General features: G+C 42.2%; 1 protein-coding gene across 1 annotated transcript in view; it reads right to left on the bottom strand.

Moving 5' to 3' along the window:
- The window catches only part of FOXN3 (forkhead box N3), a 389,030-nt gene extending 361,838 nt beyond the window's left edge, over window positions 1-27,192 (bottom strand). Inside the window, exon 1 of the mRNA XM_029951013.1 lies at window positions 27,105-27,192. The gene's annotated coding sequence lies outside the window, so the exon portion shown is untranslated. The remainder of the gene's footprint in view (window positions 1-27,104) is intronic.
- Window positions 27,193-27,207: the final 15 nt, after the last annotated feature.

The raw sequence follows: 27,207 nt of genomic DNA, 5'->3' as shown, positions 1-27,207 counted from the left end.
TTAAGACGGGGAAATACTTCCCCCCACCAAAAAAGTTGAATTGTTTAAGAATATTTGAACTGTGGCCATTTTTCTTCCTGGCAATAACTACATAGCAGGGCGGAGTATTTCCAACATACGCTTCCAGATTGTGGGACCATCTTGTTTTTGTGCAAAATGATGTGTTCTTATGCTCTCTAAGATAAGGGGCCCTCTTCCCTCCAGATCACCGTGAAACAGGACTTAACGAAGCATTTCAAGTTTACCTCCAGGCTTGGGCCATTTAAAATACAATGCACTTTTTTCTTCTTAATTTTCCAGATCTCAGTCTTTGGAAAGCAAAGGAAGAATGCGCTGATGGCATGAGATGCTGTGGGAACAGCAAAGCACAATACTCTTGTCAGAACCGTTAGTCATTTCCACCAAATCAAATTACTAGCGGAAGTCAAGGGAGTCTCATTATAGAAAAAAACTCAAGGAAGCCGAAGAAAGGGACCATGCTTAAACAACCTTCCAGTTACTAAGAAGGAAAAGAGAAGGAGAAGGTCCCTACTGATCACCAAGGTGGCCTCAGTGCTCCCCATGGTTCTAGGATCCCCTGGTCCATGCAGCCTTGGAAATATTTCACATTCCCAGCTTCACAAATTCATGAGGGGAAGAAGGAGACAAAAGCCCACCCCACTGAGGTCACCAGATGCAGCAACGCCACGCAACATCAATGACAGATGCCACCAGCCCAGGCCTGGCCACCGACCGCTTTCTACCCTGAAACCACTCAGCAACAGCAGTCAAGACGCAGCATCTCAAAATCTGCCATGAGCATCGAGTATGGCATGAATGTTCCCAGAGACTTTTCTTTTCAACAATAAGCCAATCCAGAGAAGGGCTGTGTGGCTGTATTCGCATCGCAAAGCTCCAAAAGCTATTTTTAAGAGCACCCTGCTTCTGCTTAGGAGAGGGAAAGAAACTCAACCCCTTCAAGCATCTCCCAATTATCCTCCCTTCCTCTTCCTACTCCTCCTTTCCAGGTAGTTTGGAAGCAAGGCGGCTTAGTCAAAGGAGGCAAAAGCGCTTGGCACAGGTGATGGCCTGATACCTGGCAGGGTCCGGGATGGCTGGGCACACAGGTGACGAAAGGAGAAGGAACCCACCGAGAGCTGGATGCAGCACCCTAGTAGATTCGATCAGCTGCACCTATCACCTGCAAATAAGAAACAAGGGAGAACACGGGGAGAAGGTTCAAGAAGGCAAGAAAGGCAGAGTACTTCAATGGTTAGCGAGGTGGGCATCAGTCAGTCAATTAATCAGTGTTTCCTAAACCTTGTGCTTGTCCCTATAAGAAAACTAAAGATGTAGAAGTCGTGGTTTGGGCCCCCAAAGAATTAACCTAAGCACACGAGGACAAACAGAACGAGAGAGGTGACAACAGCTGACGAGAGCTGTCAACCAATGTCATGAACACTGCGGGTATATGGAAGAGTGACAGCTGAATTGGGGCCTAATGAAGAAAGCAGACCCCTAGTTCCAGCTGAGGGGGAACCGATCAGAGCGAGTGGCCTGGCCTCACAGAATCCCAGAAAGGCTCGGGAATTGAAGGCGTCAGACCTCGTGGAAGGCGGCAGTGAGATGTGGAGTTTAGCTAAACTCTACAATGAGAAGTTAGACCCTTTTGGGCACAGCCACACAATCTCCTTGCGCCTTCCCAGGAGGAGCCAGGCTTAATGCTGGAGAAATCAAACACAAGAGAGCGGGGTGGACATCAGGCTGAAAACAGAGGGCAAATGGAACAGTGAGAGCCTGTCCCCTGCCTACCTGGCTATCGGAACACCGCGCAGGATTAGAAAGTCCTCTGAAGAAATGGAACGGCCCCAGAGTGAAACTCCTCACACACACTGAGAGTTGAAGAAACTGGCTTATATGTGGCCACTCCACAGGGAAAGCCCCTCAGTGAATGAGCCCCACTGAAACACAAAACTTCCAATTGGCTCTTAAGATCCTCACCTTTCAAGATGAAAAGACAACCTACACTGAAAATCCAACACCTAAACAATCAGGCAAAATAAGAAGGTCTGGAGGGACAGAGATAATGTAGCAAACAGAAGAAAATAGCAAAATCCATAATTGATATCTTTTGTAAGAGAAGCAATTGCTTCTATTAAAAGAAAAGGATGCTGTGATAAGAAATATTTCAGGGGGAAAATGTTAAGTTCTTGAGAATTAAAAATACAGTGGACGGGGTGCCCAGGTGGGTCAGTTGGTTGAGTGCCCGACTCTTGATTTCAGCTCAGGTCATGGTCTCACAATTTGTAAGATAGAGACCCCTCAGGATCCACACTGAGTGCGGAGTCTGCTCAGGGTTCTCTCTCATTCTCTCTCTCCGCACCCCCCCCCACTGCCTCTCTACTCTGCTTGCATGCACTCTTTCTCACTCTCTCTCTCTAAAATAAAAAAATTCAATGGACAAAATTAAAATTTCAATCCATGACTTGGAAATAAAAGAAACCATCTAGAAGGCAAGGCAATAAGACACAGAGAAAATCAAGGAAAGAGGAAAAGAATAAGAAAAGGATCAATCCAAAGTTTGACTACTAGAGTTTCTAAGTGTTCAGAGAAAATGGTAAGAAAAAAATGATGTAAAATAACTAAACACATAAACAAACAAACACAAAATCCTTAAGAACCATTTCACAGAATATGAGCATAAATCTTCCAACTGAGAGGTCTGATTAAATCCACAGCGAAGTGATCTATAAAGACACAACAAAAGTATAGTATCGTGAAATTTCACTCCAGAAATAAAATTAAAACTCTAGAAGCCTCCATGAGAACAAAAATCATTCCCACAGAAAAGACGGATATTACAATGGTCCATGACTTCTCAACAGCAACAATAAAAGCTACAAGTCAATTGAGTATTGCTTCAAAATATGGAGGGAAGGATTTTCAATCTAGAATTCTACACGAGCCCAACTACTGACTAAGGGGAGGGCACACTAAAGATATTCTCAGAGAGTAAGTTCTTGGAAAATGTTCTCTCCCATGCTGGCTTAGTAACGTGTTAGCAGGCATGCTCTACCTAAAGCAGCAGACCAAAAAAGAAGAAAATCTGGGATCCAAGAAACAGAAACAATCCAGCAGCCAGGCGAAAAAGAAATCCTTGCACAAAGCCCTGTTCCAGAACAGGCTCACTGAGCAACCAGGGCCACTGAGAGCAGGAAAAACAAAATGTGAGTGGTACATTATCTGATACGTTTGGCCAAGAGCAAAATTACATTGATAGATACTGCTAGAAGGCAGGTGAAAAATGAGAGGGAAAGAAAAAAAGAAAGGAGGACTGAAGGAGGGAAGCATATGTTTGTAAATATACAAATATATACAGGAATCATAAAGAGGTAATGTTTGTTAACAGTTAGAAAAACTACAAGTTGCGGGGCCCCTGGGTGGCTCAGTCGGTTAAGCATCAGGCTTCAGCTCAGGTCATGATCACACAGTTCATGGGTTTGAGCCCCACGTCGGGCTCTGTGCTGACAGCTCAGAACCTAGAGACTGCTTCGGATTTGTATCTCCCTCTCTCTCTGACCCTCCCCTGCTCGTGCTGTCTCTCTGTCTCTCAAAAATAAATAAAAAACATTAAAAAAAAACCAAACTACAAGTTGCACAAGAAAAGATTTGTCATCATAGTATATCACCGGTCTCTGGTCTCACTGGTGAAAAGTGTTTACATAATATAAAGGGTGTCAATTCGGAAGAAGGGAAGGGGAAAGATCTAAATTATCATAGTAAGTCAATGGGGGATATTTTAAGTTGATTAAAAACCAAGAAAACAATGGCAAAGGTACATGATTTGTTGATGTTTGAAATGTTTACATGGTGAAATATAGAGAAAAGTGTGCCAAACAACATCTACAGCTCAATGGTTTACTGCAAAGCAGACATCCACGTAACCATCACTCAAGTCACAAAAGAGAACCTCGCCAGCCTCCCTGAAGCTCTCCTCGAGCTCCCCTAATTAGCAGCCCCTGCCCGTCCCTACAGCTATTACCTTAATTTGTACAGCGCCTTACCGGTTTGCTTCTAAGCACGCATCGCTGAAGTCTATAGTTCCAGTAGGCCTGTTTGCTGAGTTTTCTATAAATGAAATACAGATGTGTGGTGTATGTGGCTTCCTTCATACATCAATGTCAATGAGATTCATCCAACTTGTTGTACAGCTCCACGTCGTTTGTTTTTATTGGTATATAGTTTCTTGTTTGTATAAAATAGACCATAAAGCATGTGTGCGTGCGTGCACGTGCACGTACACACATTTCACTTTTGATGGACACTGAGTAGTTTCCAGTTTGGAGCCACTTTGAATGCTGCTGCATGAACGTTCTTGCCCATGATTTTTGGTATATATGTATTCGCTTTTTGTTGAATCTGTGCATCAGAGTAGAGGTGCAGGCTCATGGAATAGGCTTAGGTTTAATTTCATTAGCTAATGTTTCCAAAGTCTTCCGGTGGTTGTACCAGTTCACACTCTCCTCACCAGAGCATGACGATTCTCATTTCTACAAATCCTCTCTACCTCTTGGTCTTCAAAGTCTTTTTATTTTTATTTTTTAAGTTTATTTATTATGAGAGAGCGAGAAGGAGGGTGAGAGAGTATGCGTGCATGCACATATGCACAAGGGGAGAGAGAGAGAGAGAGAGAGAGAGAGAGAGAGAACGCCAAGCAGGCTCCACGCTATCAGCACAGAGGGGCTCAGTCCTGCGAGCAGGCAAGATCATGACCTGAGCCAAACTCAAGAGTCAGACATTCCAGGTGCCCCTATTCAAAGTCATTTTTAATTCTAGGCATTGTGGAAATGCAGTCACATTTTATAGTTTCTAATTTACACTTTCCTGAAGACTTATGATGTCAAGCCCTTTTTCACATGTTTGTTGGATATTCAGATATCACCTTTTGTGAAGTCTCTGTTTAAGACTATCACTCATTTCTCAATTTTGTCTTTTATGGATCTGTAGGTCTCTAATGAGTCTATGGGATGTCCGTTTTCTACATCATTACTTTCCCCTCTTATTTTTGTTTTCTTCCTCCTACCTTTTAAAAAATGTTAATTGTCCTTTTCTAACTTCTTGAAATTAACACTTGGGTTATTTATTTTTAAGCCTCTCTTTTTTTCTAATATAGATTTTTGAGGCTATAAATGTCCCTCAAAAGATGGCTTTAGCTACATTTCACGTTTGGTTTGTCATATTTTCACTGTAATTAATTTCTAAGTATTAGCTAATTTTCATTGCTATTTCCTTTTTGACCCATGAGTGCTTAAGTTTTTTTTTTAAATATTTTTATGTTTTTTTAAATTTATTTTTGAGAGACAGAGAGAGACAGCATGAGTTGGGGAGGGTCAGAGAGAGAGAGGGAGACACAGAATCTGAAACAGGCTCCAGGCTCTGAGCTAGCCGCCAGCACAGAACCCGACGTGGGGCCCTAAGCCACAAACCGTGAGATCATGACCTGAGCTGAAGCCGGATGCTTAACCGACTGAGCCACACGGGTGCCCCATTAAGTTTTAAAAATATGGGAACTTTTCACTTATCTTTTCAATCATTGAATTCTAATTTAATGTCACAGTGATCTGAAATTACATTCTGCATGATTTCAATCCTTTAAAATTTGCTGAGTTGCTTCACAACTGAACATGGGCAACGTTGGCAATTATTCTATGTGCACCTGAAAAGAGTATATAGTCTATATTTGTTGTGTTCTGTTTTATAACTAGCTTAGGCTTATTAATTAACTTTGTTCAAACTGTCTATAGTCTAACTGATTTTCTTAACATTTTACTTTTAAGCAAATGTGGATTTGTAGGTTCAAAAATCCTAAACACCCAATGTGGGGCTTGAAATTACAACCCCAAGATCAAGAGTCACGTGCTCTACCAACTGAGACAGACAGGTGCCACATTCTAACTGATTTTTATTGTTTGCTGGGTGTATCAGTTACTAGGAGAGCTATGTTACAATTTCTAAATATATCAACATCCCGATTTCTCCTTACAGGTCTTACAATTGTGAGTGTGTGTGTGTGTGTGTGTGTGTGTGTGTGTGTGTGTGTGCGTGTGCGTGTGTGCGTGCGCGCGTGCGTTTAATAAGTGCATACACATTTAGAAATATTACATTTTACTGGTGAGTTCAATCTTTTTTTATGTTATGAAATATCTCCCTTCATCTCTAACAGTTCTTCTTGCCTCTTAAAAGGTCTAATTTATCAGGTGTTCATACAGCTATGCCATCTTCCTTTTGGTTCGTGTTTCCACGGTACATCTTTTTACATCCTTTTATGTTTGGCCCTCGTACCATTCAAAGCAGTGTATGTCTCTTTAAAGCAGTGTACAGATTTTTAAAAATTCAATCTGATTATCTCTGACTTTTAAGTAGAGTATGTACTCTGTTTATAGTTCATATAATTGCTGATGTATTTGGGCCTAAGCCTACTATTTTCATTTGTTTCATCTGCTATAGAATCCTTTTTCTCCATCTTCTACCTTATTTTTAATTATCTGAGTATGTTTTCTTATTCTTGTTCCCTTCTCCTACCTTATTATTTCTATATTCTTCTATCATTTTTAAAAGATTATGCAGAGTTTAAAACATGCATCCTTGACTCACCAATGGCTAATACAAATTAGGGTTTTTTTAAATCATTTTCTACACAATATAAGGATTATAGAATTTAGCTTCACTAATCTCTTCATACTTGAATTCCCTTTTGATCATATATTTTATTCCCATATCTTTAAAACAGGACTAATTATTATTTTGTAGAGTAAATATTTCTATTTAGTCACACAATTATTATTTCTATTGCTCTTCATTCCTTCCTCCATCTCTGAGCTTTGACCTGAAATAATTTTCCTTTTGTCCAAAAGATGCCCTTTAGTATTTCCTTTAGTATATTAAAAAAAAAACTTTTAGCTTTTCTTCATTTTTGAGGAATCCTTTAGGTAGATGTAGAATTCAAGTAACAATTGTTTTCTTTCAGCAATTTAAAAATCTCACATCATTTCCTTTTAACCTCTATTGTTTCATTGAAGAGTTGGTTGTCAGTATTGTCACTCCTTTGAAAACAAAAGTTAACCATTCTTATACCCCTGACTGCTTTTCAGCTTTTATTTTTTGGTACTTACCCTACTTGCTGTCCTAAGCCTTCTTAATTCTATAGCTTCATGTCATTTATTTGTTTTGGAAAATTCTCAGCCATTTTTCTGCAATTATTTCTTCTGCTCCATTTTCAATTCCCTTTCCTATTGAAACACTAATTTCATGTATATTAGGCCTTTCCACCATATTTCACACATCTTTCAAAATCCTGTATTTACTTCCCTTTATTTTGTCTCCCCATGTTTTAAGTATTTTCTTCTGCTCTGTATTTCAGTTCACTAACTCTCTCTTCAACTACATCTACTTCATTGAAGCCATCCATGCATTTATTGAAGCAGTTTACATACCATATAATTTATCTACTATAAATGTACACTCAATGGTTTCAGTATATTAGCTCCATTGTACAACCATCACCAGCACTATAATCCAGTCTGAGAGGACTTCCATCACCCCAAAAAGTTCAGCTACTTATAAGTCATCTTCAGTAACTATATCATTCTGTTCCAGATTCTTATTTATGATTTTTTGTTGTCTGGCAAATTTTAGCATCTTATATTTTAATTATTTGAATAGTTTAATAACAGGTATTTTAGAGACCTTATTTGATTAATGCACTGTCTGGATCTCTTTTAGGTGTATCTTTTCTCTTCTTCCTCATCTTTATTTCTTACCTTAAAAAACCTCAGTCATCTAGAATACATCTGTAAATCTTTTTGCTTTCCCCTATATTTTCTTTTAAAATATATATTTATAGGGGTGTCTGGGTGGCTCAGTCAATTAAATGTCCAACTTTGGCTCAGGTCATGATCTCACAGTTTGTGAGCCTGAGCCGGGCTTTGTGCTGACAGCTCAGAGCCTGGAGCCTGCTTTAGAGTCTTTGTCTCACTCTCTCTCTGCCCCTCCCCCACTTGTGCTCTGTCTCTCTCTGTCTCTCAAAAATAAATAAATGTAAAAAAAATTTTTTTTAATAAATATTTATATACTTTGTTATTCAAGTATAATTAACATACAGCATTGTTAAATTAGTTTCAGGTGTACAATATGCTGACTCAACAATTCTATACATTTATTTTAATGTTTCTTTTTTTTATTTATTTTTGAGAGACAGAGAGAGACAGCGCTAGCAGGGGAGGGTCAGAGAGAGAGAGGGAGATACAGAATCTGAAGCAGGCTTCAGGCTCTGAGCTAGCCGTCAGCATAGAGCCCGATGTGGGTCTTGAACCCACAAACCGTGAGATCATGACCTGAGTCGAAGCCAGACACTTAACCGACTGAGCCACCCGGGAGCCCCTGATTCAACAATTCTATACATTTCTCAGTGCTCATCAAGTTAAGTATGCTCTTAATCCCCTTTCTCTATTTGTTGATTTTCTAAATCTTGTCTTCTCATATGTCTAGTTATTTTTCACCAGGTGACAGATACAGTACATGAAAAACTCTAGTAAAAACATGAGGCTCTGGAACATGTATTTTCCTCCAGAGAGGAATTTAACTTTTGCTTCTGGCAAGCTACTAAGCTAGGGACACTAATCTGAAAATATTTGATTTCTGGCATCAGTCTCTGTGTGAGTTTTTCTATTTCTGGTTCATCTTGACTCAGAGTTCCAAATGAAAGCCTAGGTTGTTTACTAGGGCTTCTGCTCCTTGGCACGACTTGAATACAGTTATAATGCCCCCAACTCCATGAGTCTGTTGAAAGCTCTGCTAAGTTTTTTAGTCTCTTGGCCACTAATTTTGGAAGTGACAATTGTCTCAAGAAAAAGGATCCAAAATCTGCACTCATCTCTTAGGGCTTTCCTAGTCCCCAGATCTTGGCTTCACAGCTCCTCATCGCCTTGATCACTCTCCAACGCTTCCAGACTTCTTTTTCTTTTTCATTTTAAGCAGCTTTTCTCTGCAGACAAGCTGATCTGAACAAATCTGATATACTATCGCTAGCTACACTGACTAGCACGGTAAGTATGAGGACTATAATTTGCCGTAAAAACCAGGATGTCTTTCAAAATAAAAAGAGGCGCTATTAGTGACTGTACCGGGGCAGTAGGCATAAACCAAACCCATCACATACAAACCCGATATATCATCACCCCAATAATACTGCATTGAGTACTCTGCTTAAAAAACAGAAATCAATTGAAAAATCACATCGGCCACCTCAAAAATATGGAAGTCTTATCTCTTCCCTTTGTAGTACTGAATATTTGGTATTAAGGACAAAAATGAGAACTTGCTCAATGTGGAAAGAGGCCCCTCGGTAGCCCGTTGCATCTACAGAAGGAGTTAGCTCTTCTGTCCGGTCTGCTAGGTTCTGGGCTGTCTGTCTCATTAATGACCGTGGCTATGACTTGGTGCCTCCAAAGGAGTAGTTGTGGAATCTTTTCCAAACAAGAGGAAAAAAAATCTCTAAAAAGATATGAGAAAAGCTTTAGAATTCAGAAGAAAACGCACGTGATTTCTAAGAAGACCACTATGCACCCACCGATCTCCGTCCCATTGATTTTATTGGAAATGCTGTACGCTGCTCTCACCTTCCAGAAATTTCTGCGCCGTTGCACGAATGAAACAACATGGTAAGTTAAGGGCTTGCTCTGCATTGGCTACTGACGGAGCCACATTTACCAGCTGGGTCATCTTCTAACGTGAACTCTTTGGGCTCGAAAGCGGTTCTCTGCCCAGCGCCAGAGCTAAGCCCACGGAGGTGCCCAGGCAGATAAAACATGGTCGATACCTAATTATAGACTCACCACATCTTGTATTTGGCAGCTTGACCCTTCCTGGAATTCTGATGATGCTGTTCAGGATACCAGGATATTTCAGATGGCTTGATTCAAAACAATGTTTTGAATATAAACAGCCCCACATTTTTCCAAAACAGAAGCTTTATTGGCATATCAAGTAATTTGCCACATGCATTGTGCTTGCGTCTGAGCAGGTGGATAATAGATTAGTTGGAGTTACTAAGATGTCAGTGTATTTTCCCATCCACAGTACAGCGCAGTAGAGAAAGAAAACTGTGCAATGAAAAGAAAACAAATGATGATTCCAACAGTTTAACTCAAGTCCATATGTCATTCTCATTTACTATAAGACCAATAGCAACAGAAAATAAAAATAGAGAACTGAAAACATTGAGCCTAGCAACAAAGTAACGAATCCAACTCCAGCAGAGAGTGACTCTGAGGCCAATAACCCAGGGTACAGTTCATCAAGATTATCTATGACCCTAGAGAATATTTAAGAGCTACATTCCTCTGCTTGTTGATTTGCTCACTACTTGCCTAAAAACAGGCTGGCCTCCCTAAGCAAGGTGGAAAAGCAAAGGAAAAAGAAGTGAAAAGTCTCTTCTATAGTCTTTTTCCTTCCATCCTACAAAGAAACTAGGGCCTCACCTCTGCTGTATTAATAACAACGTCAACGCTAACGGTCTTTCTCCACTCAGAGCACTGTGTTTACACCCCGTCACCTGGCCAGCTCTGGGGCAGGACTGTACCTGATGCCCTCTACCCATCTGCTCCACAGTATCTAGCACCTAGCCAACCCCAACACATATTTCCAGAATGACTGAATGAATTTTCATAACAACCCAGAGGGTGCCGAGAGGGCTGATGTCAAGACGTTTCAGAACAGATTCTGAGATAGACTAAAACAATCTGCCCACGGAGGGGCGCCTGGGTGGCTCGCTTGGTGAAGCATCCAGCTCTTGATCTCAGCGCAGGTCATGAATCCTGCGTGGGGCTCCACCTGGAGCATGAAGCCTGCTCGGGACTCTCTGCCTCCCTCTCCCTCGGTCCCTCCCCAGCTCATGGGCATGCCCTTTTGCTCTTTCGATCTCTCCCCTCAAAAAAGAAAGAAAGAAAACGATTCCCCCATGGACATGCCACTATTGTGTGCAGTGCCCCCTCCAAACTTCAGGGAGTTGGGGCTTTTTCCTCCAAATTTTAATTTTGAGAAATTTCTAACCTAAGGAGAAAACGTGAAGGAACAATGTCATAAATAAGTTGACGGAAGGTCACAGCTCTGCATCCCTAAACACGTTAGCAGTCATCTCCTTAGAACGAGAACATTCTCCTTTCATTCAGAGGACTGATTTCCATAAAGCATACTGTGTGTTCAACACTGAGCGGTAGGGGGCATTTTCAAACGTTCAGCACAAAATTCACACCCTCCAGGAAGTTATTATATAGTTGGGGATTTCAACTGTACGAACACGAAATAATTCAGGATGATTAAATTCTAAACTTGGTGGCACTGATTCTAAGTGGCTCAGAGAAGTGAGAAACAGGTTGAGCCAAAGTTTCAGAGAGGAAATGCATGGCAGAGACGGCCGGGCTGTTTATTACACCTGTTGTTCTTCTCCGAAGCACTCATCCAGACTACCTTTCCAGGCAGCCCTCCTTACAGGCAGATGTGGCAATCCTACCACGTATTAGCTAATAACCGGGAAAGGAAGTAGAATGTGCCCCATCTAGGATGGCCAGTAAAAATCTGTCACTCCTGAGTTTCTACATTCTTTCCTTTTTTTTGCCAGTGTGATCCAAATAAGTGCAATGACCTTGGGAGCCATTGGTTGCAAACAGCAGAGCCAGAGAACCTCGTCAGAGCCAGGAAACTTCGGTGGCTCAGTTGGTTAAGCATCTGACTTCAGCTCAGGTCATGATTTCACAGCTCATGGGTTCGAGCCCCTGTGGGATCAGGCTCTGTGCGGACAGCCCAGTCTGGAGCCTGCTTCGGACTCTGTGTCTCCTTTTCTCTCTCTGCCCCTCCCCTGCTCTCGCTCTGTCTCTGTCTCTCTCAAAGATGAATAAACCCTAAAAAATTTTTTTAGAAAACGGCAGAGCCACAGAATGAAAAGCACCTGGTGTCCACAAACCACCACTGGGATGAGAGCCACTCTCTGGTCAAGACACCCATTTTGGATATGTAAGGAATAAACTTCTATTGTTTTGATTCACTGCACTGTTAGGTTTATTGAAGCAGCTGGTATTACCTCAGTTAATACAAGTTAGGACTTAAAATATGTGTAGAAGGGGGTAATGTTTTGAAAATAATGATTGTCCTTTTTCTGTATTGCTTTACGCACGCATGAGCCTGACCCAGTTTCCCTGAGGCATCCATATGTTCAGGGTCTACGAAAGAAGAAGAATGGCAGTTCCTTTTCTGGCACTGTGGTAAAAAAGATACCGATCCAGTCCTCGGAAAACAACTAAGAATGCCGGACAAGATACTTCCCCCAAATGGTCTGAGTATCTATGAGCCAACATAGAGCCACTCAGATCATTACAGTTACATCAGCTTTCACCTTGAAGGCAATTGACAACCTGGAGAAACTGAGCTTCGGGTTTTGCAATAGAGCAGAGCACAGGGGACAGCAAATCAGCTTGGTAGCACTGACCCAGCCAGGATCCACCACGGCAGAGAAAGCACACCAGGAGGTGCTCTGCTAAAGCTAGGACTCCAAAGGCCTGTCTCCAAAATTAGTGCTGAGCAGAGGAGAGAAAGTCTTTCCTGAGAATCTGTAATCACAAGAGATCTCTCACGTGGGTTTTGAGTATGAACTGATTATGCGATTGAACCCCCAAACCTCAAGTTGAGAAATTTTAAGTCCTTGCTTTCATGGGTTGTTTACGATACCAGGCACCTGGAAGAAACAAATGCAAAAATCTAGAGAATTCACCTCCATACAAACCTTACAGAATTCCCACTGATGAGGTCTCAAAAAAAATTAGGTCAGAGTAATATAAAACAACACCCAGAAACACACAAAGTGTCATGAACAACAGCTAGCAGACATGAGAGATGGTAGGTTTGAAGCCAAAGAGACTTCAGCTTTTAAAATTATCAGACATACAATATAAAATCAATGTTTAAATAATAAAAGGAACAAGTATATGAGGTGCAAGCAAGATCAGACAGACTGGCGAGAGGAAACTGACGAAGACTGAAAATGTCTAGACTGGAGCACGGAAAGATATTATAAACAGAGGCGCACCCAAGCAGCTCAGCAGGTTCAGCATCCAACTCTTGGTTTTGGCTCAGGTGGTGACGTCACAGTTTGTGAGAGTAAGCAAGCCCCGTGTCGGGCTCTGCACCGAGCGCCGAACCTACTTGGGATTCATATTCTCTCTCTCCCCCACCCCTCTCTCTCTCTCCCTCTCCCTTCCCCACTCGTTCATACTCTCGTTCTCTCTCTCAAAATAAGTAAACTTAAAAATAAAAGATACCATGAAAAAGAGGTTAAAACATGAAAAAGAGGCTACAACAGAGAAAGAAGACAAAGAACAAAAGTCTAAGTTATACCTAATCTGAAATCCGGAAGTAGAAGAATACAGTGTAGGGACAATATTCTGAGAATCTTTCAGAATGGATGAAAAAATTCAATCTACAAATTCACAAAACCCCAAAATATCCCGTGCAAAACGAATACATAAAAAAGAAGTGTACATCTAGATCCTTTATAATAAAAATGCAGAATAACAAAGACAAAAGAATATCTTAAAAGCAGCCATAAAGTCCTATGAAGAAAGAATACCTTCAATGACAAGTGGCAATTAGATTTAGAATTGACTTACCAGAGGAGGAAACCAGGAAATAATGGAACATCCTTAATGTGTTGACAGAAAAGTAACTGGAATTGTGTATCTAGCAAAAATATATTTTATACCTAACAAAACAACAGAAAAAAAACAGAATTGGGGCGCCTGGGGGGCTCAGTTGGTTGAGCATCCGACTTCAGCTCAGGTCATGATCTCACCGTTCGTAAGTCTGAGCCTCATATCAGGCTCTGTGCTGACAGCTCAGAGCCTGGAGCCTGCTTTGGATTGTGTGTCTCCCTCGATCTCTGTTCCTTCCCTGTTAGCGCTCTGTCTCTCTCTCTCAAAAATAAATAAACATTTAAAAATTTTAAAACAAAAACAGAATTTTCCAACAAATGATAACTGATTCCCAGGGAACGAAATCTAAGAAGAGAAGTGATCTAGCAGAGTAGGGCTGGGGGTAGAGGAAGGAATTATAAGCAAAGAAAGTAGCAAATATGTGAGTAAATCTGAATAGAAAGTCCTATTTTAAAATGATAATGGTAATATCTAAAATATGAGGTTAAAACAACAGAAGATACAACTAAAACACTGAGCAAAAATGGGACCTAATTTGGGGAAGTAGGGGGCAGGTACTGGAGTTAAGTGGTCCAAGATCCTTGCATTATTTGGGAGGAGTGAAAACATAGGAGTTATGTTTAGACTTTGATAAATATACATGCTAAAACTTCCAGAGAACCACTAAAAGAATAATAAAGGAATATAAAACTTCTAAACCACTATATAAGAATATACAAGAAAAGAAAGCGCATCAATTCAAAAGAAGGCAAGAAATGAAAGGAAAAGAAACTTGGAAGCAGCAGGACAAATGGAAAGGATAAAATAACATGAAGGAATAAATACATATGTAACTATAATAAATACAAACAGATTACAGATTCCAGCTAAAAGATATTTAACAGACTGCCTAAAAACAAGATCCACCAATATGTCATATATAAAAGATACATCCAAAATACTAAGATACAACGAGTTTGAAAAAAACAAAGGATGTAAAAACAAGAAGCAAAAACTAATAAAGAAGTTGTTGATCATGTCTCACAGTTGTCGAGGGGTGCTTCATGAACATCAGACAAAATATGTTTTAAGACAAAAAGCACCTGAGTGTTAAAGTGCATTCCTTCATAATAATAAAAGAGTCAATTCTCCAAGATGACAGAGGAATTCTAAATGTGTCGCCAAATAATGTAACTTCAAAATATATCAAGAAAAGTGATAATCTACTATCCCAGTGAGAAATTTTAATACCTTTCTCTCAATTAAAAATAGAACCACAAAGTATCAATAAAAACAGTAAAGATTCAAAAACTTCATTAACACAATTGCCTTAATATTCCACAATTGGCATCACAAGACTGTATTCTATGACAAAAATGCAATTGTTAGAAATCAATAATGAAAAGATAACTCAAAAGATATCTTAAGTTTGAAAATTGAAACAAAACACTTAAATAATTCATAGAACAAGGAAAAAGTCATAATAAATTTAGAAGTTATTTAGAATTGAACAACAGTTGGGATGTTTGGGTGGTTCAGTTGGTTAAACCTCTGACTTCAGCTCAGATCGTTATTTCATGGTTCGTGGGTTCGAGCCCGGTGTTGGGCTCTGTGCTGACAGCTCAGAGCCTGGAGTTGCTTCAGATTCTGTGTCTCCCTCTCTCTCTGCTCCTCCCCTACTCATGCTCTGTCTGTCTGTCTCTCAAATACAAGGAAACTTAAAAAAACAAAGAATTGAACAATAGTGAAAATGTTACATACTAAAACTCCCGATATAGCACTAACTCAGTGTTTAGAAGGTCATTTATAGCCTATATTTTAGTATCAGAAAAGGGAACTTCTGGAACGCCTGGGTGGCTCAGTCAGTTGAGCATCCCACTTCAGCTTAGGTCATGATCTCACAATTCATGAGTTTGATCCCCCATAGGGCTCTGCACTGACAGCTCAGAGCCTGGAGCCTGCTTCGGATTCTGTGTCTCCCTCCCTCTCTGCCCCTCCTCGGCTCGTGTTCTGTCTCTCTCTGCCTCTCAAAAATAAATAAATATTAAAAAAATTTTTAAACTTAAAAAAATAGAAAACTTCAAAAGCTGCCAACTTAGAAAGTTAAAAAATATGATAAACACAAAAGAGTAGAAAGAATAAAGATACAAGTGGAAAACAGAAAAAGGTACTATCGAGATGTAAGAAACTAAACATTTTTTGGAAATCACTAGATAAAGGGCAATAGAAACTTCACAAATGAAGAAACTTATGTGACCAGCAAATTTATGAATAGTTACTCACACTTATTAATAACCGAGACAATTTAAGTAATAATGAGGTATTTCCACACGTTCTATACTGGCAAAATTTTTTTTGTTTTATTTATTTTTGATACAGAGAGAGACAGAGCATGAGAGGGGGAGGGGCAGAGAGAGAAGGAGACACAGAACCGGAAGCAGGCTCCAGGCTCCGAGCTAGCTGTCAGCACAGAGCCTGACGCGGGGCTCGAACCCACGAATGTGAGATCTGACCTGAGCTGAAGTCGGAGGCTCAACCAACTGAGCCACCCAGGCGCCCCTATACTGGCAAATTTTTAAAGACTGACAACATGAAATATCATGAGAACACGAAACAACAGAAAATCATATTCACTGCTGGTAGGGGTATACACTGGCATGGGCACTTTTGAAACCAATTTGCACGAAGATGCTTATACCCTATGAGACCAAAAATTCCATATCTAGTCAGTTACCATCATGCAGAGGCATGGATTATTTCCATTTTTTTGTTCCTGCTCATAATAAGAAACAGACCTTAAACTACACAAATGACACAGTACGTAAGCACATATACGCATACCTATGTTTCCATTTATATGAAAGCATTACAAAGCTAACCTATACATAGTTTGGGGATAAAAAAAAAGTATGGATAAAACTATAAAGAAAAACAAGGACACAAAGCAGACAGAAACCTCACGTATCTACTCACATCACAGGAGCTAGAATTTTGCCATTCTTAGCTGCAAGGGAGTCTCAGAAATGTGGTCGTTAGCTGATGCCAGCTAAAACTTGCACAGAAAGGACCCAGGTAAGAAACGAGTGGACTCCACCACAAGCAGAAGGTCCACAGCCTTGAGAGTCAGGCTTTGTCCTGGGATAGGATTTTCCTCGATTCACCAGGGGTCTGGAGGATCCAGCTCAAAGAATCTAACTGAAGACATTGGAAGATGCTACTTTCTTAAAAATTTTTTTAAATGTTTTTTATTTATTTTTGAGAGAGAGAGAGAGAAACAGTGCGAGCAGGGGAGGGTCAGAGAGAGAGGGAGACACAGAATCTGAAGACAGGCTCCAGGCTTGAGCTAGCTGTCAGCACAGAGCCTGACAACGTGGCTTGAACGCACAAATGCGAGATCAATGACCTGAGCCGAAGTCTGACACTTAACCGACTGAGCCACCGAGGCACCCCAGAAGATGCTACTTTCACCAACTAGGGACTGGGGAGTGGCTAATCTCCCCGCCTTGGACACGGTGGGAGGATGAGGCGGTGAAGGGAAAGCTAAGGAAGAGTCCACCCCTTTCTCAAGCCAGACCATCGCGGGAAGAAAACAGGAGAGAAGAGAGGACCGTGGAACGGTTCCTGTTCGCCCGGACCTACTCCTGGGTGAGTCTGCCTCCAGAACAGAGAAGGTCATGCTGAGTGTACAGGGATGTCCTTGCACCGTCTTCCTGCACCATCTGGAGCCCTGAGAAGAGATGGCCTGCACCAGCGTGGGACTCAGCTGCACCAGCCCGGCGGGAGGGGCAGGAGGAAGGAGGAGGAAGGGGAGGAGGAGGTTGAGCCAAGAGCCATGCCCTTGGCTCCCATCAGCTGTATCCAGAGGAGCGGATCCCAGTGTGGCTAAAACTCAGAGTTTGCTGCTAATTAGGCGCTCAAGGGGGACTAAGTCAGCAGAGAGTGTCACAGCGAGGTTTTTTAAATTAAATTAAATTAAATAGAATGGAAGAGATCATTCTTGCTTGGAGTTGCTTAGAGTATAACAAGAACAGTAACATCTTTTGGGGGGGGAGCCTGGGGGGCTCAGTGGGCTAAGCAGCCCACTCTTGATTTTGGCTCAGGTCATGATCTCACGGTTCATGAGACTGAGCCCTACATTGGGCTCCGCATTGACAGCACAGAACCTGCTGGGATTCTCTTTCTCCCTCTCTCTCTCTGCCTCTCCCCCACTCGCATGGTCTCTCTCTGTCTCTCTTTCAAAATAAATAAATAAATTTCATTTAAAAAACAGTAATAATGTCTAATGTATGGTCTGTCATGTATACAATGTCCATTGGTGCTTACCAGGACCTCCTGACCATGTATCTGTATCTTACTGTGGGTCTCTGATAACTACTGGATTAGACCACCTGCGGTAAGAGTCACAGACTTCAACTGCTCATATAAAACACGCGGCACAAGTGGGCAAGAGACCCAGCCCCCAAGAGCAGAGGTCACCCCACCCCACCCCCGGTGAGGTTTTAATAGATAGGATCAAAAGTTATTAGGGGCACCTGGGTGACTCAGTTGCCTGAGTGTCTGACTTTGGCTCAGGTCATGATCTCACAGTTCATGGGTTCGAGCCCCGCATCAGGCTCTATGCTGACAGCTAGCTCAGAGCCTGGAGCCTGTCTTCAGATTCTGTGTCTACCTCTCTCTCTGACCTTCCCCTGCTCATGCTGTCTCTCTCTCTTTCTCTCTCTCTCTCAAAAATAAACAATAAAAACATTAAAAAAAATTTTTAAGTTATTATTTTTCTTCCTAATAATCCATGGATGTTGGGGAAGATGGTTTGCTGTAGAAAAAAATGAATAAAGTGCATTTTCTCCATACACTGGAGTAGCAGAAGGGATGAAACTGGCGTCTTTCCAACATGTGAAGGGAGGAGGAAGAAGGCTGTGGTCAGGGGATCATAGGAACTAGGAACAATATAAACAAAGGCAGAGGAGTTGGAGGGGAAAGCGAGTTCAGGGATGAACAAACCCTTTCGGGCTCCGGAGGCATTCCCCAAGCACTGATGGGTAGGGCCAGTTTACAGGAGGTCTGGACAGGCAGAGGAAGACAGAGGTGGCAAGGTGAGCAACAGCAGGCCACTACAGCTCCTCAGTAGATGAGAGACGCGACAACAAGAACAACAATGCAAAGAGTTACAGTAAGTTGCAACTATGTGCCAGGCTCTGTGCCAAGTGCTTCTCAGGGACTCTGTGATTAACCTTCACAATCCCGCTGCCAGGATTTCCACATTACTGAGTCTTATTTCCAGATCACTGGGTCTCAGGTCAAGGTCACACACAGCTCTAAGAGGCCAAGGCACTTCTGGAGTGTTTTAGGGACAGAAGTCTTCAGGAGTACAGAGGAAGGAAAGGGGCCAGGAGGGACAGAGCCCCCTCCAGGTCACCTGCAGTCAGTCTCCCTGGCCTGAGGACTTCCCAGAAAGCAGCCAGGAGCTCTGGTGATAAATTAGATACATGGATATAAAACAAGTAGGTGTCCAAGTTTTCCGACCTGGGAGACAGGATAATGGTGGTGACAGAGGAAAACAACAACAAAATAAATGAAGGTCTGGGGTTGAAAACTTCTGCCTGAATGCTTAGACTCAGAACTTCGGCTTCGTCTCTTGTTCCCAGTTGTTTGGATTGAAAAATACTGTCCCAGGATCTTCATTCATTTTGGAGGTCAAGGATTATTAAAAATGAGCATTCTTCTAAAACATCCACATGTCCAGTCCTGTGGAAGGAGCTGCTGATGCCCGGGTCACTTCCCTGCGGGGCTCACACCCTAGTGCACCCCGGCCCAGCCTCTGACGCCTGCCACCAGCATCAACAGGTCCCCGCGAACCATCTCTGGCTGAGGCCCGCTCTGTCAGCTTTGCAAGCAGCAGGAGTCGGGGCTTAGACCGGGAAAGTGGGACTGCCCCCAGTCCACTGGGTCTGTATCAGCCCGTGTGGGGTTTGCATAATTGAGCGGGGGGAGCCCCAGGAAGGAGATACCAGATGTCCTGCCAATCTGACAATGTGAACCCCCTGGTTTTCACTCAGAAAATAAAGGAAATGTCATTGGATTTGCACCTCGCAGTTTGTTGGACAGGTCGTCTAAATTATAAAGGTGAATGTTGTGTAGGAAATCTGTTTCTGTGGATGCCGCGACGGAGGGACGGAGTGAAATGTTTGGGTGATTCAGGAAAGCTTTTCATTTACCAAGTAGGTGAATGTGCTCAGGGGGAGACGAAGAAGAACTCAAAAGAGAAAGAGGAATGAAGAAAGATGATCCCTGACAGGGGAACTCAAAGGCCCCCTCATCCCTAAAGGTCAGGTGTTGGGAACACAGAATGTCAAGAAGCAAAAGCCTATTTCTTGCCAAAATCACATCAACTATTCCCTACCCCACCCTGCACTGTTTCCCCAGGGGGAGATTCCATTTCGAGCAGGGAAAGGGAAGTCATTCACCCTGCAACAGAAACAAAGTATTGCACACTTGCAAGGTAGCTAGTGGGGTGGGAAAAATGCCTGGAATTTGGGAGTCAGGAGAGCTAATTGGCTACCAAAGGGTATGAGGTCCTAGGAACACTGGGCCTCAGTTCCCTCATCTGTAAAATGGGACATTAATATATATTTATCATTACTTAGCAGTAAGAGGAGTAGTGTATTAATGCTAGGTTAATAATAATTCATTAAAGTCACGTAGGGGTGGTACCTTTTAAACGAAAGCTTCTTACAAGTGTGATAAAATTTTTCTGTTACCCAATATTGCCTAACTTACCCAGAGCAACTCATTTCTTTTTCAAGAGACCATTATAAATGCTAAATCTGGGTGGCTCAGTTGGTTGAGAGTCCAACTTCGGCTCAGGTCATGATCTCACAGCTGGTGGGTTAGAGCCCCGCATTGGGCTCTGTGCTGACAGCTCAGAGCCTGGAGCCTACTTCGGATTCTGTGTCTCCCTCTCTCTCTCTGCCCCTCCCCTACTCATACTCTCTCTGTCTCTCTCTCAAAAATAAATACACATTTTAAAAAAATGTTTCAAGAAATGCTAAATCTAGTCCCACGAGACAATGTGACTACCTTAATTTAGAGATTTGTATTAACTAGTCGTTATATGGTAATTGTCTTAAAGGCTACAAAAATGTTAAGTATGTGGAATCAGAAAATGTCAGAATGTGAAGACATATCTGAGATTATCTAAAATCTAACCCTGTATAATATACTAAAACCTCTCAAGGACTTGCTGTTATCCGAATGTTAAGAAACGGACATCTGTAAAGGTACCCAGCCTGCACCCCCCATAACATTTGAAGTCTGATCTTCTAACCTTAGCACCTTCCGCCAGGTCCCAGTAACTGGGATGCATCCTTGAGATCCTTAAGATCAAAAACAAAAGTTCCCAAGAACATGGAGTTAAAATGCTCACTCAAGAGGAATCACTGGTCTATTTTCACGAATAGGCCTTGGGACAGTTCCATTGGTTTTCTGCAAACACACTCAGTCTTCTTTGAAATTCAGTGGGAGGAGGAATTAGATAGCTTTAAACAGCCTAAACATGAAACGCTTTCTTCCACATAATTCAACACATAAAAGTTAACCACAATCATTTTCTCTCCATCCACCATCACGGCCAACTATTTTGTGCTCATATTAGTTTCATCTTTGTAGAGGAAATATGTTCTTAAATTAAAAAAAAGTTCCCAGGGCGCCTGGCTGGCTCAGTGGGTAGAGCATGTGACACTTGATCTCAGGGTCGCGAGTTCAAGTCCCACAGTGGGTGTTGGTGCCTATTTAAGGAAGGAAGGAAGGAAGGAAGAAAGAAAGGAAGGATGGAAGGAAGAAAGAAAAAGAAAAAGTTCAGCACATATTGTGAGAAGACTTGTGACTTTCCAGAACATTGATTACTCTAAACACCATTTCCAACCCCACAGTAGACATCATCAAAGAATGTAGAAAGGGGTTTGTCCTTTCTAGTTCTACAGTCTCCCCGCTGTGCAGGCCCCAGGAAAAGATGCAGGGAGGATGGTGTGGTCACAAGAAACACCTCACACTACAGTTTGCCTGCAGCATCCACTGAGTTCTCATTTCCATAACTGTGTGTGTGCAAATCGAGTGGTCTTGAAGACCAAGAGCGGAACTGAAGGGGATTTATTTCTCTGCCCACCACCCCCTAGACACCGTAATATTCGTAGCTCTGGGATGTATGAGAGGAGACCGGAGCCCAACCCCAACGCTGCTGTTTCAGTAAATCGCGCGGGATTGGAGATAATGCGAATCTATTTGATGATATTCTAATATCATCTGTGCGTTATCATTTGACTCAACACTCAAAACACTACCGGGTCTGCCAAGCAGATTATATGGCTTGGCAAACTTTCATTTCATGAGTGACACTTAATATGAAATAATTTTCACTGACAAACAGAATAACGGTGACAGAACAGATCCTGAGGTGGGAACAGAACAAATCCATACATTCCGGTACGGTCAAAACCTAGCGCTATCAAACACCTCTGTGCACTGTTCCCATCCCTGATAAGGAAAAGGGGGCCCGGGTTTGTAAGTAACCCCTAAAACGTATCTTTCTCCTTCCCTTATTATAGACTGGTCCAGGGCTTTTTCCATATTTATGGCCAGCCGAATCTTTTGCTGCATACCTGCTGGCTTGTTAGAGTACCTTGTATTACATACCTTTTTCCTACTCACTCTGAGCACAAGTGTCTCTTAAATTGTCAAGGTGAAGTTCTCTCTTCAGCTAAGAGGTTCCAGGGCTCTGTAAGCCATTCCCTTGGGCCTTCTTTAGAGCCGAGTTTGGGCATGTTAAAAGCAATGATTTTCAAACTGTTTCACAGAGGTACTAGGTTTCTAGGGTGAGCCCCAGGCACAACCGAAGGGAAGACATCAGGCTCTGGGCTCTGGGCTCCCAGCTCTTGATTCCCCTCCCCCCCCCCACCCCTAAGCAGCTCAGTTTCTATTCATTTGGCTCAAGTACTAGGGTCTTGCATAAGATTCCATTTGGTGCTAAATATAAAACAAAAATGATGTCTTCAAAAATGTGTGAAAACCACTGCAACAAATCACTTTCTCCCTCAGACGCCCTTACCCCACCCTCCCCAGGGCTGTTTCCTGCAAATGTAGGTTTACATACTTAATTCCCTTTAAAGACCCTTGCTTCCTCTTTCAGAATTTGAGACATGCATAAATTAAAACAATCAAATATATGTATTTACAATATCTAGAACGTCATCTAGAGTTCCACGCCAGAAATCTTTTCGAGGTTGAGATTTGTTTTTCTCACGTGGGTTGTAAACTGGATTTAGCACCCCATCCCCAGTTTCGGGCTCTCCCCCGACACCAATCTTTTCCCATCAGCAAAGCAGGCATATACCTGACTTACAGTCTTCCTGAATCTTCTTCTTATAAGCAAAGGAAAGAATGAAGCTGCCACTCCCCCTTTAGCTCTCTGTGAAACGGGCATTTGGTTGGTGTTCTGGACTAATTTTTAGAAATTTGGCATAGCTATCAAAAAATGCCAGCTTCAGTGAGTATGTGTCTATCTGACAACTGAAAATGAATTAGAATATTACCGAACGTCTTGTTCGTTTGTCTTGGTAAAATCCGTTGTACACAGTAGCGTAATGACCAATTCTTCCACTACCAAAGTGAAAAATAAGTCAGTAGAAATGCCAAAGATTTGGAATCTCTTTAGAAATTCCGACTAAACTATCTGACTGACAATGGAGAAGGAAGGCAGATTCTACAGATCAACAAATCCCATTCATTTCCTTCAGTTTGTAAAAACAAGCAAAAGACTAGCTTCCTGCCAAGGACCATACTTAGAAATAAGAAAGCCCCTGCAGGAAATCCTTTGCTGGAGGAGAACCGTTGTGCCATCAGTGCAACCCTTTTCACCAAATCCCAATCAGGTAAGGTTGGACAACATGGGATTCTGAAATCTACACCAAGTCACTCGAACAGGTGACTGCTACATGGCTCCATTGCTTCTAAAGTCTGCATATCCTATGACAGAGATGCAGAATATTATATAAACATTAAAATATAGCCAGAATTTTGGCCACTGCCTCTTTCTCTCCCCCCATGCAATTAGGTGATAAAAGCAGGGAAAATTTGCTGCTTTTTTAAAACGATCAAAATGTTAATTAAATAGGATTTTTTTTAATGTTTATTTATTTTGGGGAGACAGAGAGACAGAGTGCAAGCAGGGGAGGGCCAGAGAGAGAAGGAGACACAGAATCTGAAGAGGCTCCAGGCTCTGAGCTGCCAGCACAGACCCTGACGCGGGGCTTGAACCCACAAAGTAGGGGATCACGACCTGGGCTGAGGTCAGACGCCCAACCGACTGAGCCTCCCAGGCACCCCAATTAAATAAGATTTAACACTGACCATTTTCAATTAAGATAAAAGGAGACAATGCTATAAATCATGATTGGATGGAAGATACGACCAAACGCATAGCAAGAATCTGGAACTTAAAGACTCCTGCTGCCAAGATGAGAGAAATATAAGAAACACACCGGCATCATATTTACAAGTTTCCACATTGATCGCCGAAGTCAAAATTGAAGAGAGGGCCTCCTAGGTAATGTTTTACTCTGCAGAGGGAAAAGGAGGAGGGTCCCCAAACTTTGCTCCCTTCTAGGCCCTGCTCATTAAAACCATTACCAAGACATTGAAAGCATTTGCAACTTTACTTTTGAGAACCTCTCAATTACCCTACGTACTCGTCTACAAAAGAAGAGGAAACTTTTGGGAGTTCATCAAATGCTAATTGCAGTTTTCAAAGAGTTTATTTCTATTTAGGAGTTTTCCTCTCCCGGCTCAGCTATGGAAAACAGCCTTCCCAGTACTTCCCAAAGCACCAGACACAATCTTTATTTATCCCTGCCTAGGCAGCCCTGGAGCCGGGTTCCAAAGTGCCAGTTCTTTGAATTTAATTGCTACGGTTCGACCTGGAACCCTCTTGCAAACAGGCATTCTTCATTATACCTTCCCCAAGTGCCTCTGCATCGGCAGGTTCAAGTCTTTACAGCTCTAAAAAGAGCTTCGTTCTAACAGTAGACCTGCAAATCACTTCGATTCCACAATTAAGCGCTCAAACACATTCCTCTTAGCCTTGCCTTGCACAACTCCGAGGGGGCAAACTGCTAAGTAAGCACGTGTGCTCATCCTTGCTTTAAGGTTCTTTTTCTCACATATTCTTAATAAAAATGCAGTTATGAAATCCAGGAGACTGCATTTTTGGTTGTTGTTGTAAAATGACCTTGATTTGACAGGCATGGTCTCAGGTTTCAGCAGATGCTGTGGGAAAGCTTACAGAAGCCAACATGTTCTCCAGGCATCTGTGATGACATGCAAGTTTTTTTTTTTTTTAAGTGGTGGTTATGATAGTGTATGTCTGTGTTGGAGGGGGTTACTATGCTCAGTTTCCATGACAACCATGTCTCCACTCATCGCTTATTAGATACCATCCACTTCCTGTGTCTAAATTTTTAAGCCAATCAGAAAAGTGTTTATACGTTTAACAACTTCTGAGACAATGTTTTTTTAACTGAAGTGCTTTAAGGCTCAAATGAAGACATCCATGGGCCTGATGTATTTTTTTGTACCACGGATATACAATTCCACAATGTTTACTAATTCCTATTCTTCTAAGGTGAGGAAAACCCCTTTTTCTTGGATGGGAAATGCATTCTCCTCAAGGCAGATGCCACAATTTCTTATAACAGTGCGCAAACTGATTTTGCTTGTTCTCTTCACTGGTTTTTCTTTCACGGTTGCAGACTTCAATTCAGTGCGTGATACATGTTAATGCCCAGGACACTTAGACGATCAAAGTAAATTACAGTTAAGCAACCATCTGCGGAGGGTGAAATTTAAATATTCGGGTCAAAAAAAAAACCGCTTAGGAAAATTCTTGCGAGTTGAACAACTTTGCATTCTACAGCTCCTGAGAAGAAATCACGAAAAATGTATTGTAAAGCGCTATGTCTATGCATTGTAAGCTAGTAGCTGACGCCTGCAAAGAAATTTGTCACCAAAATGGCCTACTTTATCTGGATAGAAACAACAACGAAAAATTACACATAAAGGTGATCGCAAGCAAATTGCACGCGAAATTAAAAAAGCAATCTTGCAGGAAGCTGTGCACCGAGAAGGCTCATCTGAAATTACAGCAAGATTTTAACAAGAAGGGTTGGGCGGGGGGGGGGGGGGGCTGTTTCCCTAAGTCTCAATCTAGCTGACCAATCAGTACAAGAGTTAAAGTGGTTTGGAGTCATTTGTGTAGTCTTCCGCTCGGCACTCCGGGGCTGCACTCCCCTCTCTAAGGCAGAGCTGGCGATCAATGAAAAACAGGGAACAAAAGGAATAGAACAGGATGTCTTCCTTAGCTAAGGAAAATGACTCCCTTTTTCCTCAATGGGCCAGTCTCACCCTGCCTACGACCAGCTCCACACCGAAGCTCCCCGGCAGACTAGCCCACAGGAGGCACATTTTACATTTGCAATCATGTGTCCCGAGTGCTAGCAAACGTGTCACCTTAAGCACATCCTGTGACCGAGGGCTCCCCGAGCCCAGCCAAGTGAAACTAATAAATTAAATAAAATGAATAATCCCACAATTAAGGGCTGCCCAGAAAGACTGCATTTCCCTTCCCCAAATGTCATCGCAGGAGTATAAACAAAGCATGAAAAATAGTCTCTTCAAGCCTCCCAGCCAATAATCTGGGTTTTCTCCTCCAAACAACGTTCCTCCAAAAAGAGAAATCTTCTTGCTGCCTTCACAGGGAACCCTCATCTGTATGTGTCATATTAGGACAACCCGTTACAGTGTGTGAAAAGAGCTTTAAACTGCCCACAGAGCTGACACGGCTTATAATTGATAGCAAAACAGTTACGACAGCAATGCTGTAAACTCTGCCCGAGCCAAACTCCACATTTAACACGTTAGCTCCTTGAAAATAAAAGTAACGCCGGGGGAACCCACAAAAGTAAAGCCCTGGGAAGTGATTAACAGAATTCCATCAATTATTTGACCATTTTTAAAATGAATCATTTATCTGCTATTTTTAAAAAAAAAATTTTTAACGACTATTCACAAATGCCTGAGAAACTTTTTTTTTTTTTTTTTAATGAACTTACTTTTGAGCCAAAACTAATGAAAATATTCAACTTGCCATCCCTGGATCTTTCCCATCTGGGCTGCATGCCGTAAATCAATCTGAAACCAGGTGGAAATATGGGGGCGGACACCTTAAAAAATCAAAGGGTGCCCCCCAAATGCAGCAGCCTGAGCGGCGAGGGCTTCTCGTGACAATGCTGAGCCAGAGCGGAGGCTCGGGAGGCAGGAAATGAGCCCCATTTTCGTTACCTTCGATCGCCGGGCCCCCCCGCTGCTTCTCGCGGCCGCATTGGGGGGCTGCGGCGGCGCTGGACTCGCCGGTGGCCCCGCCGCCGGGTCGCGCCGTCTCCCG

The sequence above is a fragment of the Suricata suricatta genome, chromosome 9 (genome assembly GCF_006229205.1).
Source record: "Suricata suricatta isolate VVHF042 chromosome 9, meerkat_22Aug2017_6uvM2_HiC, whole genome shotgun sequence".
Taxonomy (NCBI): domain Eukaryota; kingdom Metazoa; phylum Chordata; class Mammalia; order Carnivora; family Herpestidae; genus Suricata; species Suricata suricatta.
Note: the sequence above shows the minus strand (reverse complement) of the source record. Positions and strands in the feature narration are given on the sequence as shown.